The 17,315-nt window shown below is 43.9% G+C and overlaps 1 protein-coding gene across 2 annotated transcripts in view; it reads left to right on the top strand.

The window, feature by feature from the left end:
• The window catches only part of Asator (tau-tubulin kinase asator), a 476,910-nt gene that overhangs the window by 154,767 nt on the left and 304,828 nt on the right, over nt 1-17,315 (top strand). The gene's annotated exons all lie outside the window — the stretch shown is intronic.

A 17,315-nucleotide genomic window follows, 5' to 3' on the forward strand; every position in this document is an offset into this window, starting at 1 on the left:
GGGATGCTCGCGCTAATGCGTCTGCCATTTCATTTATATGTAAGCCACAATGTCCAGGTATCCATAATAGTTTTGGAGAATTCAACTGCGGAGGAACTAATGTTAGAAACGTCTTTATTGGTCATCAAAATCCATCTTAATATTCTGATGTGATTCGGTTGACGGAATTATCTCTCCAATGTTCACATTCAGGCTATCTAATTGTTTTTGAACAAATATGATCTGTGGAGTGTGAAATCGAGGCCAATGAGCAAGGAAGAATGAATTTGGATCATTAATGAATGCGTATTCAGATCGTCTAAGCGGCAAGCTGTAAAATTTCAGGAATGCTTGAACTGTTAAGATGCGAAATCTGCAGGGCAATGTTGGAAGGCGCGCTTCTTGGTAGATAACATTAATAGCCACAAACCTGGGGAGTCCCAGACACAGGCGTAGGGTTTCACGCTCCAAAAGAACCAGAGGCTTTATTTTATAAGCAGGTCCGCCTGAGAACAAGACACACCCAAATTCCAATATGGGGCGCACATACAGTTTATAAATCATCAACAATGAATCCCTACGTAGTCCATATTTCCGGTTACTCATTCTGCGCAGAATACCTAAGCACGTTGTGCCTTACCTGCTACACTCTCTATGTGTAGACTCCAGTTGAGTTTACCATTATATGTGATTCCCAAATATTTTAGAGACTCAACCTGTGGAAGTTATAAGCTATAAGTTATAGAAATTATAAGTTATATAAGTTATAGAAATTGAAACCGGATCTATGACCGAGAACACTAAAATGGCGCTTTTGCTTACGTTTAATGACATACAAATTGTCTGAAGCCATACTTCTAGCATGCTCATGTATCTGTAATTTTTCGTATAATGTGTTAATGTCAGTGTCGGCAGCAAAAAATGCAATGTCATCTGCATACACGTAAACGTGCACGTCCTCACAAGTGGGGATAGAGCTCATTAATATATTAAATAATAGTGGGGATAGGACAGATCCTTGGGGAACTCCGCGAGTTTGTCTGAATTTAGACGAAGAACATCCGTCCTTGAAGCAATAAAATTCGCTTGATCGCAAAAATTCTGCCACCCACGCGGTTATATAATTGGGGAAATTACGACGCTGCAAAATATCCAGTAGAATCGAATGTTCGACGCTGTCATAAGCTTTAGCTATATCTAATTTCATCAAAGCAGAATATTCTCTCCTTTTCCGGTCAAGTTGGATGCGGCTCTCTACATCAGCATGGGCACACCATATTGAGCAATTAGCTCTAAAGCCTATTTGATTTGGACTTAATATTAAATTATCCGTCATCCAGATAGTATTTCGGCAGTGTAATACCCTCTCTATGACTTTGACCTTATTAGAAGTAAGAGAAATAGGTCTGATGTTTTCTATGTTATAACCTAGTCCTTGTTTTTTAGGTATCGGGATTACTTTAGCTACTTTCCAATCGTTAAGTATCCAGGCTTTGTGTAAGGAATAGTTTATAACGTTTAGAAGGTCTCCAGGAGATAGATCAAATAAAATTTTTACCATGTGCACGGTAATTCCACAGGACCAGGGGCTGACAAAGGGAAGTTTCGAATCACTTGGGATAATTCAGGCAATGTAACTTCAGTATACACTAAGGATGGGGCTACTTTTTGCAAATTGTACGACATCGATGACGTGAATCTACTCTCCAAGCCTTTAGCCAGGAGTTCAAGAGATTTTCTCATTTCATCGGGAGACAGATTGACATAATCAATATTATCTGGCGATGGCAGAATTTTCCGATATCTCATATATCTAAACAAAGATTTTTTGTTTTTAGATTTAGAAAGGAAATCATAGTGTTTCCTATGATAATCCTCTTTAGCTTCAGCAACTGTACGTTTAAAGACTGCAGATTGAAACTTGTAATCAAACCAATTTTTGGGGCACTGGTTGTAGAGGAGCTGCTTCCAAGCTGCCTGTCGGCGTCGGTGGTCTCGCGTGCAGTCTGTATTCCACCAAGGGTTGTAAGATGTTTGCTTTGCAGATGTAACACTGAATTCAGCCTTTTTGTATGTTCTTTTAATTACCGCACAAAGTTTCATAGCCTTGGTGTCTTCCTGCTCTTCGGAATGAGAAGCCGAATGTACCTTAAGATTGGATTTAAATTTATTATAATCTACAAATACGCGTACCTGGGAGCACGATGGCATAATCGGGCAAGCAATTTCAACCATTATTGGAATGTGGTCACTGTTGGTTGCACAGTCCAAGGCTGTCCAGGATGAGTTAGTGAAGGACGAACTTACGAAACTTAAATCCAATGCGGAGCGGGACTGTTTACAAATATGTGTAGGAATTCTAGAGTTCAGACAACACAGATTATTATCTATTGTCCAATCCCACAAGCGTTTGCCACATTGGTCAGTTCGAAAGCCCCAGCACGTGTGATGGGAGTTGAAATCTCCAACCAGAATTTCGTCCTTACACCATAAAGTCACTGCTGAATTCAAACATCGAGTGTTCTGTACACCCGCGGGAAAGTATGCGTTTACTAACGAGAAAGGTAGACACCCGGGTATGGTTATATCTAATGCGAGAATTTCACTTTCGGGGGACATATGTTTATATGAAATCTTTGCTTTAAGGCTGATTCTGTTATTGATAAAGAAAGCTAAACCTCCGCCCTTCGATGGACGGTCCAGTCGGAAAGATCGATAGTTCGTCAATTGAAAACTTTGATGTACTCAAAGCCATGTTTCTGGCAAAGCGATGATATCCGGCGAGAATTTCGATGATAGATACAATAAATCTGTTGCTGCTGAGTAAATTGATCGGCAATTCCAATGAATAATTTTGAGGAGACCTATGGTTGCGTAAGTATGGACTCAGTAACTGCCTTACCTAAAATGTTTTCCTTTAAGAAATCTTCCTTGGTAAGGCTGTCTTTCTGATACCTTTTTGTCTTTGCCTGAGTTAGAGTCGTAGCTTTTTTAGACAAATGGGACCTACATCGTTTTAACAATCGAGGATCCATGTCCATTTCATCTACGCCTTCTGTATTATCGTTGGAGCATGTGCATTGGGTCTGGTTAACATCGACTGGTGTGATTACAATTTGGGCCTCTTGCGACGTGTAATTGGCGGTTACTTCCTCGTTTGAAGTAGGTGGACGCTCAGTAGTTCGCGAAGTTATACCTTCTTCGGCCACCTCTTCTTCCTCCGACAAAAGGCATAAGCCATTTCTTTTTTGTTGAACACTTCCATCTAAGGTCGAGTAGGTCGAGTTAACATGAAAAGTGAGAAATTGTAGAGATTTGTTCCAAGTCAAGCCGGAAGCGTTTTGAAATCAAACTGCTCCAAACTTGTCAACGCAGTCAGCTACGCACTTTATCAAGTCATTCCGCGGGAAAGAATTATACAGGGGCCGAACTTACAAAGCTTTTTGTTCGTAAGTGATGTTTTCATTGGCTGATCACCTTCACTAATAACATGTTCTACATCACTATAGTCTAGCACGAACGCTTTCAACGTAAGAACGTTTTGTGAATTCGGCCGCAGATGTTTTCAGTCAACAGAAAAAGGTGGTTGTCCGTCAAGACAAGAACCTTGTTGAGACTGGCAAGACAGAGTGTGAAGACAGACTGGCAATACATAGTGGCAAGCTATTCATGCTGGCAAGACAGTGATTCAATTCAACAGATGTGCGTGGACCAGTAAAGAACCAACTTTGCTTGACATGCGCAAAATGTGCGGCAAAAGAGAGGTGAAACACGGACACGTGGGCGTGTTCGTCGTCCAATTATGCGCAGTCAGTTCGCTTCTTTCACGTTTTCAAGTACACCGCGAGTGAATTTGACGACTGTTTCTATTCAAGAAGTGACAACGTAAGACTTAATGCGTTGAGTCTACATTTGTTTGCTCAAAACAATGCTCTAAAAACTTATAATTTATTCATATGTGCCGCTTCTGGGTTTGTCTAATGGCGTTGAAGGTTAGCGATGTGTATCAAAACTGAACGTTAACCACATAAAGTTATTAGAAAATTGGTGGAATTTTTAAGGTTATGTAATGCATTTCCGAACTGTTGACAGTTGGTGCGTCATGTTATATTGTTGAGCATAGCTTCTCCCCGCCCTTGTTCCGCCCAACAATACAACGAAGGCGTTAGCACTATCGATGTATAGTGAACGAAAATTGTGTCACGTGTGCTTGAACTGGAAGTCTACGTGAATGCCTGGCATAAGGGGGATGCCGGTGTTCCGCCTATTTGTATTTCTGTAATCTCTCAATAGGGATGCTACCAACGTCAACAACTCGAAATCTAGTGCTCTGTGCTATCTGTATTGTACTCCCACTGATGCCAGCATTGATTCACCCGTACGAACGGTTACACTCTGTAAAGCTTTACTAACAGTGGCATCAAGATTATAAAATATTCCTTTAAATATGAGTGATGTGGAACGTTGTACTAGTTAGTGATTGATCATCGTACCTTGCTGGTGAAGCAGCGCACGGACACAGAAGAGACACGCAGCAGCGAGTGTCGTCTTGTGTGTCTTCTCTGTGTCCGTGTCAGTGCGCTGTTTCACCAGCAGGGTATGATGACCTTTAAAGATACCTGTCAAATTTGATACCTGCGTCTTTTGAAGTGCTACAATAGTTTATATTTTTAAAGCAATGACACGCCAGAATTTCCGCAATAAAGTCAGCAAGATTAAAATCAGCAAGCGATTTTTTTTTTATTTTGTGCATATTTCGTAATCCATTTATCAGCGGCTGTTCTACTAAACTAGTTTCGGAAGTAGCCGAGATCCTGCTGCCAGCATAATGCAGCTGTCTTGCAAGCAAGTGTGGTATAGTTTTTTTTTATACAGTTCCTAATTGGAGAATTTAGGGCGAAGCTGCGATAAAAAGGGAAACATTATGTCCATCCAAGTCACTGAGCTTTTATTTTCATTACTTAATTTGTGCGCAGTATATCTAATAAGGAAAATTTCAGCTTTTGCCTAGTAGGAACATATGTATCATAGCTGCATATGGCTAGGATCCCGGGACCTCGCGTTTGTCGACAGAAAACTATCACTAATGGTTTATACTTCTGTAATCACGCGAAAAACGCAATGGCTCATAGTCCCTTAAGGCAGGGGCTACAAGCACTCAGCAAAGTACTCTGCCGCAGCGAGCAGTGCATACATTTCTTGAGATCACGCATACAACACACGGAAAGAACAGCACATGTTACAATAAAAAACAAGCTCAAGAAAACCATAGGATGGTGATAAGACGCTCGCGATAGCAATGCGAAGCACGTAGGGCTTCCCGCAAACGTTTCCCGATACAGGTCACCTAGCAAGCTGCCACAGTGACAGCAGCTTGCTAGGTGAGCTGTGACGCCCCTGTACTTTCTTTTATGGAATAACCAGCCTATGAACTCATTTAAATGTTTTTGTAGCACCGCTATAGGCGACGGCGGGCTGTCGAAATTATCATTACTACCATTCATACCATTACTATGAAGCAACAAAGCATTGCATACCCCACCTCAGCAGTTTAGTGGTGGTTTTCAACAGCTTCGCTGGGCATCGAATTTCGCAGGCCGGGGATGGCAAAATTTTTTTGTTGGTTTGTTAGTAGGTTGGCTACGGTGTTTATTCCAGACAGTCTGCCAGTCTGGGCGGGCAATTGCTTCACTTCTTCATCTTACGCTGTACCTCTTACCACGTGTCCATTAGTAGAAGGCGTTAAACCTTACAAACTATCCTCACTCCTTCGCAGAATATTATATGTTCCAAACAAAAGTTGGCAAATTCTCTCGCTTGCAGTTTGTCAAGTTGAGTTTTTTGTTTGATACTGAAGCACTGACAGGGCCAAGTGATGTAGTCCACCTCATCGATTTCTTCAGAAATACACGGGTAAAGCAACCGATATACGATGCAACAGAAGCGCGGCGAATTGTAGCAATAACAATTCCATTGGCCACGAATTTCAGTTATACCTCTAATCGGCATCGATAAACATCTTTAGAATATTATTTACAGAATCTCGACGTTCTCGTTGAAAGTACATCTATCGTTGAATTCAGCCCACTGTGGTTTGAATTTTTTTGTTATTTGTAAAGAGTACCCATGAATACTTTGTTTAGCGCGAAACGACAGACACAAGAAAGACGACAGGACAAGGCGCTACTCTCAACTGACATCATTTTATTGCGTCACTCTTTTATAGACCGCTCAAACAAGAGGAACATGCGCAGTGAGCATGAGCACCATGCGGTGGAGCCACCAACATCCAATCCCAAGAGCGCACTCATGCGACAGAATCCAAAAAACTAAATTCAGCGCTGTACAAGGTTAAGGAAGGCACACTAATGCACTGTGACCCCCATGACTGAATGAAAAATGCTTCCGATAACTCTCGGGCGGTGGTGTCACGGCTCATCTTCAAAATCGTGGTATCACGAAACAGCGGTTTGCACTTGCATGTTTTACAATGCAGAGCCAAATTGGAACCTGTGCCTGTTGGTATGAATCGCTCATGTTCTCTAAGGCGCTCGTTAACACAGCGGCCTGAATGCCCTACATACACTTTGCCACATGACAAGGGAATCTTATAAACCACACCGACTCTGCAATCTACAAACTTCACGTGATTCTTTTCACAATCAGGTTTTTTACTTGCTTTAGAAATACGGTTGCACAATTTGGTATCTAGTGGCGACATTCTTTAGATTGTGAGCCACTCTGTCGCAATACGGCACAACTTCAGGCCTCTTCTTTTGTGTGATGCATTTACTTCTGTGCCGCTTCCCTTTCAGTTTTTGAAGCCAAACCTCCGAGACTGACGTCACCACCACACTTGGGTAACCAGCAGCCTGCAGCCTATTAAACTGTGCAATGAAACTCATGTTCGTAGAGTGATGACAAGATTTCTTTAAGGAAGATTCTAAACACATCAAAGCAATAGCGCGTTTCACAGTCTTGGAGTGCGCACACGCGTAAGGTAAAAGTTCCTTACGTGCACGTGGCGAGTACATCCAACAGGCGTGGCCTGTTTGTAAGGATAGCTGCAAATCTAAAAACTGGAGTTTACCTTCCCTAGATAGCTCATGTGTGAAAGTTAAACCTTTGCCATTGTCACTGAACAGAGTTAAAATATCAGCTACCGTCACGGAGCATTCGTTGTTAGTCTGTTTTATCACAAAAAGAAAATCGTCAACATATCTAAAAATTTGAACCGAGTCATTGTTTAAGGCACTTAAGAGCGCGGTCGACAAACGATAAAAAAATATTACAAAGAGCAGGCGCCACACATGAACCAATACACACACCATTTTTCTGGATAAAAAGGTTATTATCGAACTGGATAAAAGTTGCACTTAAGTAAAATTCGAGAAGGGACATGAAACCTTCCGAAGGCAACCCGGTCACATTGCGAAAATCTACGCCGCCGCTTTCTTCGATGCACGTCATCACACTGCGAAAAAGCTCATCATGTGGTATCGAATAGTAAAGATCTTCGACGTCAACAGAAAAAATGTCGGCTACTGAATGGTTGTCTTCCAGAAGGGAAACAACATCGAAAGAATCTTTTATGCCATAAGGATCGTCAATAGTTAAATGCTTCAACTGTTTTTGCAAAAAGCGGCTTACCAAAACCTGCCAACAGTTGTTTTCACTGACTATTGTACGGAAAGGCACATCCGGTTTGTGCGTTTTTGCAGTGAAAAAACCTCTAGAGCAAGCACCTTACATTGTTTTACATCTTTCACAATCTTGGTGAGGCCTATATTTTCCAACAAAGAAATATGACTTTGCGTTTTACCTTCTGAGCTTTCTCATTTGCCAGAATGAAGTTCTTGTTGACAGCCTCAGTGGCTTTTTTGTTGAAGACCGCAGACGGAGCTATCACAAAACCGCCCTCTTTGTCACTCAGTAACAGCCGAAGTTCATTGTCTCTAGAGAAAGATACTGTCCTTTTGATCACAGCTGTCGAAGGTGGCGCGCTCCCGGTGACGGTCCTACGAAGGCAGTCCACCCCATCAAGGAGGCACCGCTCCTGGTCCTCTAGTTCTGCTTTCCTTGCGATGCGCCTGTTCAAAGCCAGTAGCTCATGTGCAGGAATTCTTGGTTCTGTGCTATACTTCGGCCCATTTTTTAACAATGCAGCAACTTCGTCGGCAAGCCTGACGTCACCGAGTACCTGGAAACCAGCGGTGACAGGTTGCGTTGTTTCCTTTCTGCGCGGGAGTCTGGACCGGAGGAGTAGCAGCAGCTGTGTCCACCAGAATTCTGTAGTCTGAGTTGATAGACGTCTGTAGAAACGAAACTTCTTCTCGGCCACAATAGGTGCATCGCGTGAGTGGCATACAGCTCTCAACCAGTCGTACAGAAGGCGTACCTGCCGCCAAATTTCAGAACGAAGAATCCGACACATTCGCCGCACGTGACCGACAGAAGGTCTCACGTTCCCGAAGAGACTCGCCACGTCTTGAGGAACATGTCCATTCTTCATGCAGAACGTAAGCATCCTTGCACGGCACACAGCAAAAGCTATGTGACTGACCAGAACAGCAGGATCAGGAGATGACACAGACACACAAATATCAGGGCCCACAGTATGGTGCTCCGCCGCACCACCGCATGGTGCTCATGCTCACTGCGCATGTTCCTCTTGTTTGAGCGGTCTATAAAGGAGTGACGCAATAAAATGATGTCAGTTGAGAGTAGCGCCTTGTCCTGTCGTCTTTCTTGTGTCTGTCGTTTCGCGCTAAACAAAGTATTCATGGATTCGCACCAACTAGCCCGCCAACGCATTGTGTTGTAAAGAGTAATTTGGTCGGGCTTAAAAATGAATGCAAATGGGGCTCTTGATGAAGATATCCCGTATTCTTTCAGGTTTACAAAGCAGCAAAACTTCTCTACCACGGACCGCGTTCTTAAGTAATGACCATGTACCATGGGGAAAAGTCACATCAGATTTCTTTTTTCATTTATTGATGTGGCTGCCATAGTGAGCAACCATACAACGAGTTGACCTGTTTGCTTTAATACCTCACGGTCTTAAATCATGCACAGCAGCATATGACGACAATACATGACAATACGCTCGCACTGCTACCCACCACGGCGGCTAAGTTGATACGTTGTTTGCTGCTATGCACGAAGTCACGTGTCCGATTTCAGGAAGCAGTGGTAACATTCCTATGAGGCGGGAATGCAAGAAACGATTGTGGGCAGAATATCGCCTACTTTAGAACTTCAGGTTGCCGAAATTATTCGAGATTCCTGCATATTGGTGTCTCTAAAAGCCCTCAGTGGCTTTAAGAGTAGCTTACTTGGAACCTAATAATAAGTTAATCAATCAATCAATCAATCAATCAGCACGTTATTTCCTGTAATGCCATTCCTTGAGTACAGAAAGCTCGCGTTAAGTGTGCCTGTAACACTCTCTCTTTCGCATTCGACTTTCAGTTATGCGACCATGCCTCATTTCATTTGATTCGCCACGAGGGGATATACAGAAGGACAATCAGTCAAGTGACGTGAGATCACATCAACAGTCACATCGCTAGCGATAGCTGATGAGAGCGATGTTGCGTAGAGGACCCTTCCGATTCTCAGTAGCAGAGGGAGGGGTTCCAAATGTAATTTTTTGCAGCAGTCGCTCAGCGCCATTTGCGCGCTCTAAAGAATTACGTCGTCACTGATGCACAGTTGTCCCATCTTTGGTAATCTGTCTGCAATATCATCACCATCATCATCAGCCTGGTTACGCCCACAGCAGGGCAAAGGCCTTTCCCATACTTCTCCAAATACTCCCGTCATGTACTAATTGTGGCCATGCTGTCCCTGCAAACTTCTTAATCTCATCCGCCCACCTAACCTTCTGCCGCACCCTGCTACGCTTCCCTTCCCTTTGAATCCAGTCTGTAACCCTTAATGACCATAGGTAATCTTCCCTCCTCATTACAGTTCCTACCCATGCCCATTTCTTTTTCTTGATTTCAACTAAGATGTCATTAACTCGCGTTTGTTCCCTAACCCAATCTGCTCTTTTGTTATCCCTTAACGTTACACCTATCATTCTTCTTTCCATATCTCGTTGCGTCGTCTGCCACTTAAGTAGAACCCTTTTCGTAAGCCTCCAGGCTTCTGGCCCGTACGTGAGTACTGGTAAGACACAGCTACAGTTAATGGCAACTTGCTGTTCATAATCTGAGAATGCCTGCCAAACGCACCCCAGCCAATTTTTATTCTTCTGATTATTTTAGTCTCATGATCCGGATCCGCGGTAACCACCTGTCCTAAGTAGATGTATTGCCTTACCACTTCCAGTGCCTCGCTACCTATCGTAAACTGCTGTTCTCTTCCAAGACTGTTAAACATTACTTTAGTTTTCTGCAGATTAATTTTTAGACCCACCCTTCTGCTTTCCATCTCCAGGTGACTGAGCATGCATTGCGATTGGTCCCTTCAGTTACTAAGCAAGGCAATATCATTAGCGAATCGCAAGTTACTAAGGTATTCTCCATTAACGTTTTCCTCACTTCTTCCCAATCCAGTTATCTGAATACCTCCTGTAAACACGCTGTGAATAGCATTGGAGAAATCGTATCTCCCTGCCTGACGCCTTACTTTACAGGGATTTTATTGCTTTCTTTATGGAGGACTACGGTGGCTGTGGAGCCGCTATACAGATTTTTCAGTATTTTTACATACGGCTCGTCTACACCCCGATTCTGTAATGCCTCCATGACTGCTGAGGTTTAGGCTGAATCAAACGCTTTCTCGTAATCAGTGAAAGCTATATATAAGGGTTGATTATATTCCGCACATTTCTCTATCACCTGATTGATAGTGTGAATATGGTCTATTGTTGAGTAGCCTTTACGGAATCCTGCCTGGTCCTTTGGCTGACAGAAGTCTAAGATGTTCCTGATTCTATTTGCGATTACCTTAGTAAATACTTTGTAGGCAACAGACAGTAAGCTGATCGGTCTATAATTTTTCAAGTCTTTGGCGTCCCCTTTCTTATGGATTAGGATTGTGTTAGCGTTCTTACAAGATTCCAGTAGGCTCGAAGTCATGAGGCATTGTTCATACAGGGAGGCCAGTTTTTCTAGAACAATCTGTCCACCATCCTTCAACAAATCTGCTGTTACCTGATCCTCCCCAGCTGCCATCCCCTTTTGCATAGCTCCCAAGGCTTTCTTTACTTCTTCTGGCGTAACTTGTGGGATTTCAAATTCCTCTAGACTATTCTTTCTTCCATTATAGTCGTGGGTGCCACTCGTACTGCATAAATGTTTATAGAACTCCTCAGCCACTTGAACTATCTCATGCATATTAGTAATGATATTGCCGGCTTTGTCTATTAAGGTTTAAATCTGATACTTGCCTATTCCTAGTTTCTTCTTCACTGCTTTTAGGCTTCCTCCATTGCTCAGAGCATGTTCAATTGTTTATTTGTTTATTAACTTGTTTATTACCTTGGAAAGTTCTGCCAGTTCTATTCTAGCTGTAGGGTTAGATGCTTTCATACATTGGCGTTTCTTGATCAGATCTTTCGTCTCCTGCGATAGTTTGCTGGTATCCTGCCTATCGGTGTTACCACCGACTTCCATTGCACACTCCTTAATGATGCCCACAAGATTGTCGTTCATTGTTTCAACACTAAGGTCCTCTTCCCAAGTTAAAGCCGAATACCTGTTCTGTAGCTTGATCCGGAATTACTCTGTTTTCCCTCTTACCGCTAACTCATTGATCGGCTTCTTATGTACCAGTTTCTTCCGTTCCCTCCTCAAGTCTAGGCTAATTCCAGTTCTCACCATCCTAGGGTCACTGCAGCGCACCTTGCCGAGCACGTCAACACCTTGTGTGGTGCCAAGGGTTAGCCCAGAGAATAAAGTCTATTTCGTTCTAGTCTCGCCATTCGGCCTCCTCCACGTCCACTTTCGGCTATCGCGCTTGCGGCAGAAGGTATTGATTATCCGCATAATATTCTGTTCTGCAAACTCTACTAATAACTCTCCCCTGCTATTCCTAGTGCCTATGCCATATTCATCCATGGTCTTGTCTCCAGCCTGTTTCTTGCCTACCCTGGCATTGAAGTCGCCCATCAGTATAGTGTATTTTGTTTTGACTTTACCCATCGCTGATTCCACGTCTTCATAGAAGCTTTCGACTTCCTGGTCATCGTGATTGGTAGTAGGGGCGTAGACCTGTGCTACCTTCAATTTGTACCTCTTATTAAGTTTCAAAAGACCTGCCACCCTCTCGTTAATTCAATAGAATTCCTATATGTTACAAACTATATCCTTATTAATAAGGAATCCGACTCATATTTCTCGTCTCTCCACTAAAGCCCGGTAGCACAGGACGTGCCCGCTTTTTAGCACTGTATTTGCTTCTTTCGTCCTCCTAACTTCACTGAACCCTATTAAACCCCATTTGCTGCTCTCTAATTCCTCCAATAGCACTGCTAGACTCGCCTCACTAGACAACGTACTAACGTTAAACGTTGCCAGGTTCAGATTCCGGAGGCGACCTGTCCGGACCCAGGTATTCTTAGCACCCTCTGCTGAGTCGCAAGTCTGACCGCTGTCGTGGTCAATTGGTTCGCAGCTGCTGGGGACTGAGGGCCGGGGCTTTGATTGTTGTATGCATCAAATAAAATAGGTTGTGGCCAAGTACTGCACCGGGGTGGCTAATCGTGCTCTGGTGAGTGAGTGCGTTACTGGTTCTGGTCACCGGGATCAGGCCGCACTCCAGGCCGGTTTATGCAATTTTATCAACACACGGATTTTTTTTTCATCTGATTAAAAATTGCGCGGCACCGGAATTCGAACCATGGTCCTCTTGCACGCGAGGCGAATGCTCTCTGCGCCACCGCTGCACCCATGTGTCTGGAATATATCCTCGAGTAAATGCATTCTCACTTTTCTTGCCAAATTATTCCCTCTTTTGAGTTTTGCTAGTTGAAGCAGGGTGCCCTTGGCAAGTGCATGTGACCTTCACTCTTAACTGAACAAGCCTGTTGGTCGTCATGCTGTGTCGTCGTGCACTCAGCCGGAGACACATGGCGATATGCTGATTTTGGACGCTGCTTTATCGTCCTTTGGAATCTAGTGGTTGTTTAGTAGTCACAGCATTTAAAGCAGCTTCGAGCTATGATGATTCGCAAACCGTAAAAGCTCCACGGCATTGCTTGCAATTTTAACCTCCACATTGCGAGCATTCCTTAAATATAGCTATAGCATCATGACGCTTTTCATTCTTTTCTGCATGGGAAGCTGAAACGACAGGAACCACTCGTGCACTCGCACTGATCTGCGCACGGCATGCGCACATATTTATTGTTCTCGGTTAGGTATTATAATACGTCTATTAACGAGGGATCTTGTTACAAACATAATTTTTTGGACTATACATGGTATCGCATTGGAAACGCACAGCGCCAGCAAACGGAGCGAGGACTGAGTCAAGATCTGCGAGGCTGTGACCTCGGTACGTTTGAGCTTTTGTTTCCGCCTTGTTTCGTACCAGATGGGGCCTACTCTTTATTAGAGTTCCCCGAATGGCGACGTAAAACTTGCACAGGGTTGCTGAAGGGCTTCTAGATTATATCTTGCTTCAACTTAGGTGTCACTCATGCCCCCAGGGAGAGGAAGAGGGAGGAAGCAAGTCAACCGGAACTAAAGTCGTGTTCAATTTGAGCTGTAACACGATGGCCGTGGTCGAAGGGAGGCCCCAAGAACTGTACGGCATCGCTAACATACGAGGCAGTGGAGAACTGGACGTCGTTTCAATTTAAAGGCACTCATTAAATCAATTCTTCGCACGTCGGCGCTGCCGTGCAGTCGCCAAACACTGTTTACCATGGGCACGGCGTTGCAGCTCATTTTAAACGTGACTCTACAGTCAGTTGGCTCCCGTATATAGGCTGCTCATGAGAAGGATATCTACAAACGAACCAAAATGGGTTGGATTGCATACGGCAGTCATTACCAAATCCTGAGTGGGAGGTCACCCCTGTCGTTTCAAAGAAAAAGTGTACAATCATTACATTCTACCGGTGCTAACGTATGGGGCAGGAACTTGGAGGTTAAAAAAGAAGCTGGAGAACATGTTAAGGATCGCGCAAGGAGCGATGGGACGAAAAATGTTGGGTGCAACGTCAAGACAGGAAGACAGCGGTGTGTATGTGATAGAAAACGGGGATAGCCGATATTCTTGTTGACTATAAGTGCAAAAGAATTAAGTGGGCAGGTCATGTAATGCGTAGGGCAAATAACCTGTAACCGATTAGGGTTACATAATGGATACAAGGGAAGTGCATAATGGAGACAAGGGAAGTGCAGTCGAGAACGGCAGAAAACTAGGGGGTGGGTGATGAGATTAAGAAATTCGCAGGCGGAAGTATTAAATGGCTAGCGCAAAACAGGGTGTTAATTAAACATCTGCAAAAGAGGCCTTTGTCTTGCGGGGAACCTAAATACAGGCCGATGATGACAGTAATGATGCGCATGGTGAACGGGGCTAAGGGATAAAAAGAAAGAGAGAAAGGAGAGAAAACTTTGATGTTGGCGCTTCGTTCCGAAGAGTACGTCTGAACTACACGGTCGTTCACTGAGGTGCCTCGACTCCAGGAGCTACAGTACTGCATGCGTTGCTATCTGGGCTTCAGGGCCGTGTGGCCATGGCCCAAATAATTTTTTCCCCGCGAACGACCTTGCGCCCGGGTGATGTCACGTGACGCGCGGTACTGATGCAGATATGTGGGCACCGACATTGCTCCCGCTTGCAGCTCCGTCCGCAGACAGAAACGCACTTGTTCGGCCGCCTTCGATGAACTTGCGCCGTCGTCGCCCTCCGCACAGCTCGGGCGAGGAGAGGGCGCGGCGAGCTTGATCCTGCCGACGATGCACGCACGTGGCGTGTCCCGCGTGTGCAGCTGCGATGGCCGGCTTTGTGTTTGGCTGTGTGAGCGTTGTTTACAGTCATTATACATACAACGAATGTTTGCCTAAATGTCGTTGTAAGGATCCACAGAAGTGAGAAACGATTTCCTGACGTGCATTTTCTAAATAATGATAACCATTATCAATCAACGAATCAATCAAAGATGTTTATTAAGGTGCCCAGGAACAACCTCAACGGTCTTGGTGCTGGCGCATTCGGCAAAATAATGCACAGGAAGAACAATGCAAGCTCACACACATATACACACGCGCGCACACATAAAAGAGATAATAATTTCGCGAATACAGATTTTAACAGAGCATAAAATGTATACCCGAAGAGAATGCAAAGTAAAAGTATAGAAACAGACAAAAGGATTGCAGAATGGCGGAACACACAACAGATATGGGAGTGCAGTTATTGAAATTCCTCTGCAATTCCTTTCGGGAAAATATTAAAATTGGGCGTGGAGATATCCAGGCACTCTGAATGGGCGTTATATGTCGCCTGCACCCTGGATAAACGGTCACAAAAATCTGGAGGCTGAAAGGCGCGCTGTTTCCTTGTGGAAACAGCATTGGAACAAGCAAGGAATGTACAAGCGCACATTAAAGAGCAAATGCGAGCGCCAAATTTTTTCATCTAATAATTTGTGAAGAAAAAGAAGATCCGATTTATTGCGTCTGCAGGTGATGGTAGGTAACGTGAGATTCTGTGTTAGCTCTATGGAGATGGAAGGCTTTTAACAGACCCCACGTTTAAATATAGGTTCGACTATTTTTTTGCACATTTTGGAGACGTTCGCAATTTGACCTACAAGTGCCGCCCCAAACCACGGAGGCGTAGTCCAGAACTAAAAGGCATAGGGTCTTGTATAAAGTTAAAAATGGCCAAGCTTGTTTGAAGTCCCTCGTCACCCGACATACTGTGCCGAGCGCTCGAAGTACACGCTGCCTCGTCTGTTGAGCGTGGGGCGAGAACTTCAAAGAGCTATCGAAGTGCACTCCAAGGTCCTTCGTTCCCTGAGCTCCTGACAGGAGAACGTCTCTAATGCTATAAGGAAATAAAGTCCTGCTAGACTTCCGCGCGAAGCTTACAACTTTCGTTTTAGATGCATTTATGACCAGCTTGTTTTCAGCGTACCATGACGAAACATTTCTAATGTCCTTCTGAAGAGTGGCGCAATCATTAACATATTTTACCGCTTTGAACAGTTTCGCGTTATCAGCCAATAACACAATTGAAGGGCTTTGCATAACTGTCGAAACATAGTCAATAAACAGCGAGAAAAGATGATGGCCCAGGACAGACCCTTGAGGAACTCTACTTGTAGCCGCATAAAGTTCTGACGACTGACCATTTACGCTAACCTAGCAGTACCGGTTGCGTAGGTAGCTTCTTATCAGCGCAGTGATCGATTGCTGCAGATCATGTTTTGTCAACTCTTGAAGGAGCATTTTGTGGCATACAACATCAAACGCCTTACTGAGGTCAAAATGACATGCAGCTATCCTTTCGAATATACTGCTTGAGAGGCATGCATCATGTAGCTAACGAGGTTGGTAGTTGTGGAGCATCCTGATATGAATCCATGCAGCTGAGGAATGATATTATTTTTATAGAGGAAGAAATTATTGAGTGCAGAATTGATCCGAATAAGTTAGATTCTGCGCATAGGAGATAAGTGGGCCTGTAGTTACTCGCAGCGGTTTTTACCCCTGACTTAAAGAAGGGAACGACCCGCGCTGTTATCCAAGCCTTTTGGAATATGTTCTGTCTTTATATCGGAATTAAAAATACAATTAAGTAAGCAATGGGACAAGCAAGTACCCGTACGTCTTAATCAAAGCAGATGGAGTGTCACCAGGCCCACACGAAAAAGATGGTTTTAAGCGTTTGGTACTCATAAATACAGGCTCTTCTGGGAACAATAGACATGAGTCCAGGGAAGGGTGATTGAAAATCTCACTAACTCCGTTACTGTACCCTTCACCTTACACAGACCTGAAGTGTAAGGCGAAGGCACCGGTGACATCTGGGACAGGTTGCCTGTCGCCTTTAAGTACCGAGATAGCTTGTTTCGTATTACTGGATGACTGTTAACGAACGTGTCTCCAAAAAGACTGAATTTTTAGTATTACTAACGTCCACATTTGCTGATGGAATGATCACGCTTGTAAAGACGTTTAGAGAGTGCCCAGTACAGTTTGAAATCTACATGCCAGTGTTCCTGATTTGTACGCTGTGACCTTCTGAGAGCGCGGTCCTTTAGCTTCAAATTTGTTTTCAATTCAAGAGACAACTATTGGGAATGTTTAGAGCGTTTAGCTCCTTTTATAAAGTTCTTCATTCCATTATGAATAGTATGCGTGAAC

The sequence above is a fragment of the Dermacentor albipictus genome, chromosome 7 (assembly GCF_038994185.2).
Source record: "Dermacentor albipictus isolate Rhodes 1998 colony chromosome 7, USDA_Dalb.pri_finalv2, whole genome shotgun sequence".
NCBI classification, from domain to species: Eukaryota; Metazoa; Arthropoda; class Arachnida; order Ixodida; family Ixodidae; genus Dermacentor; species Dermacentor albipictus.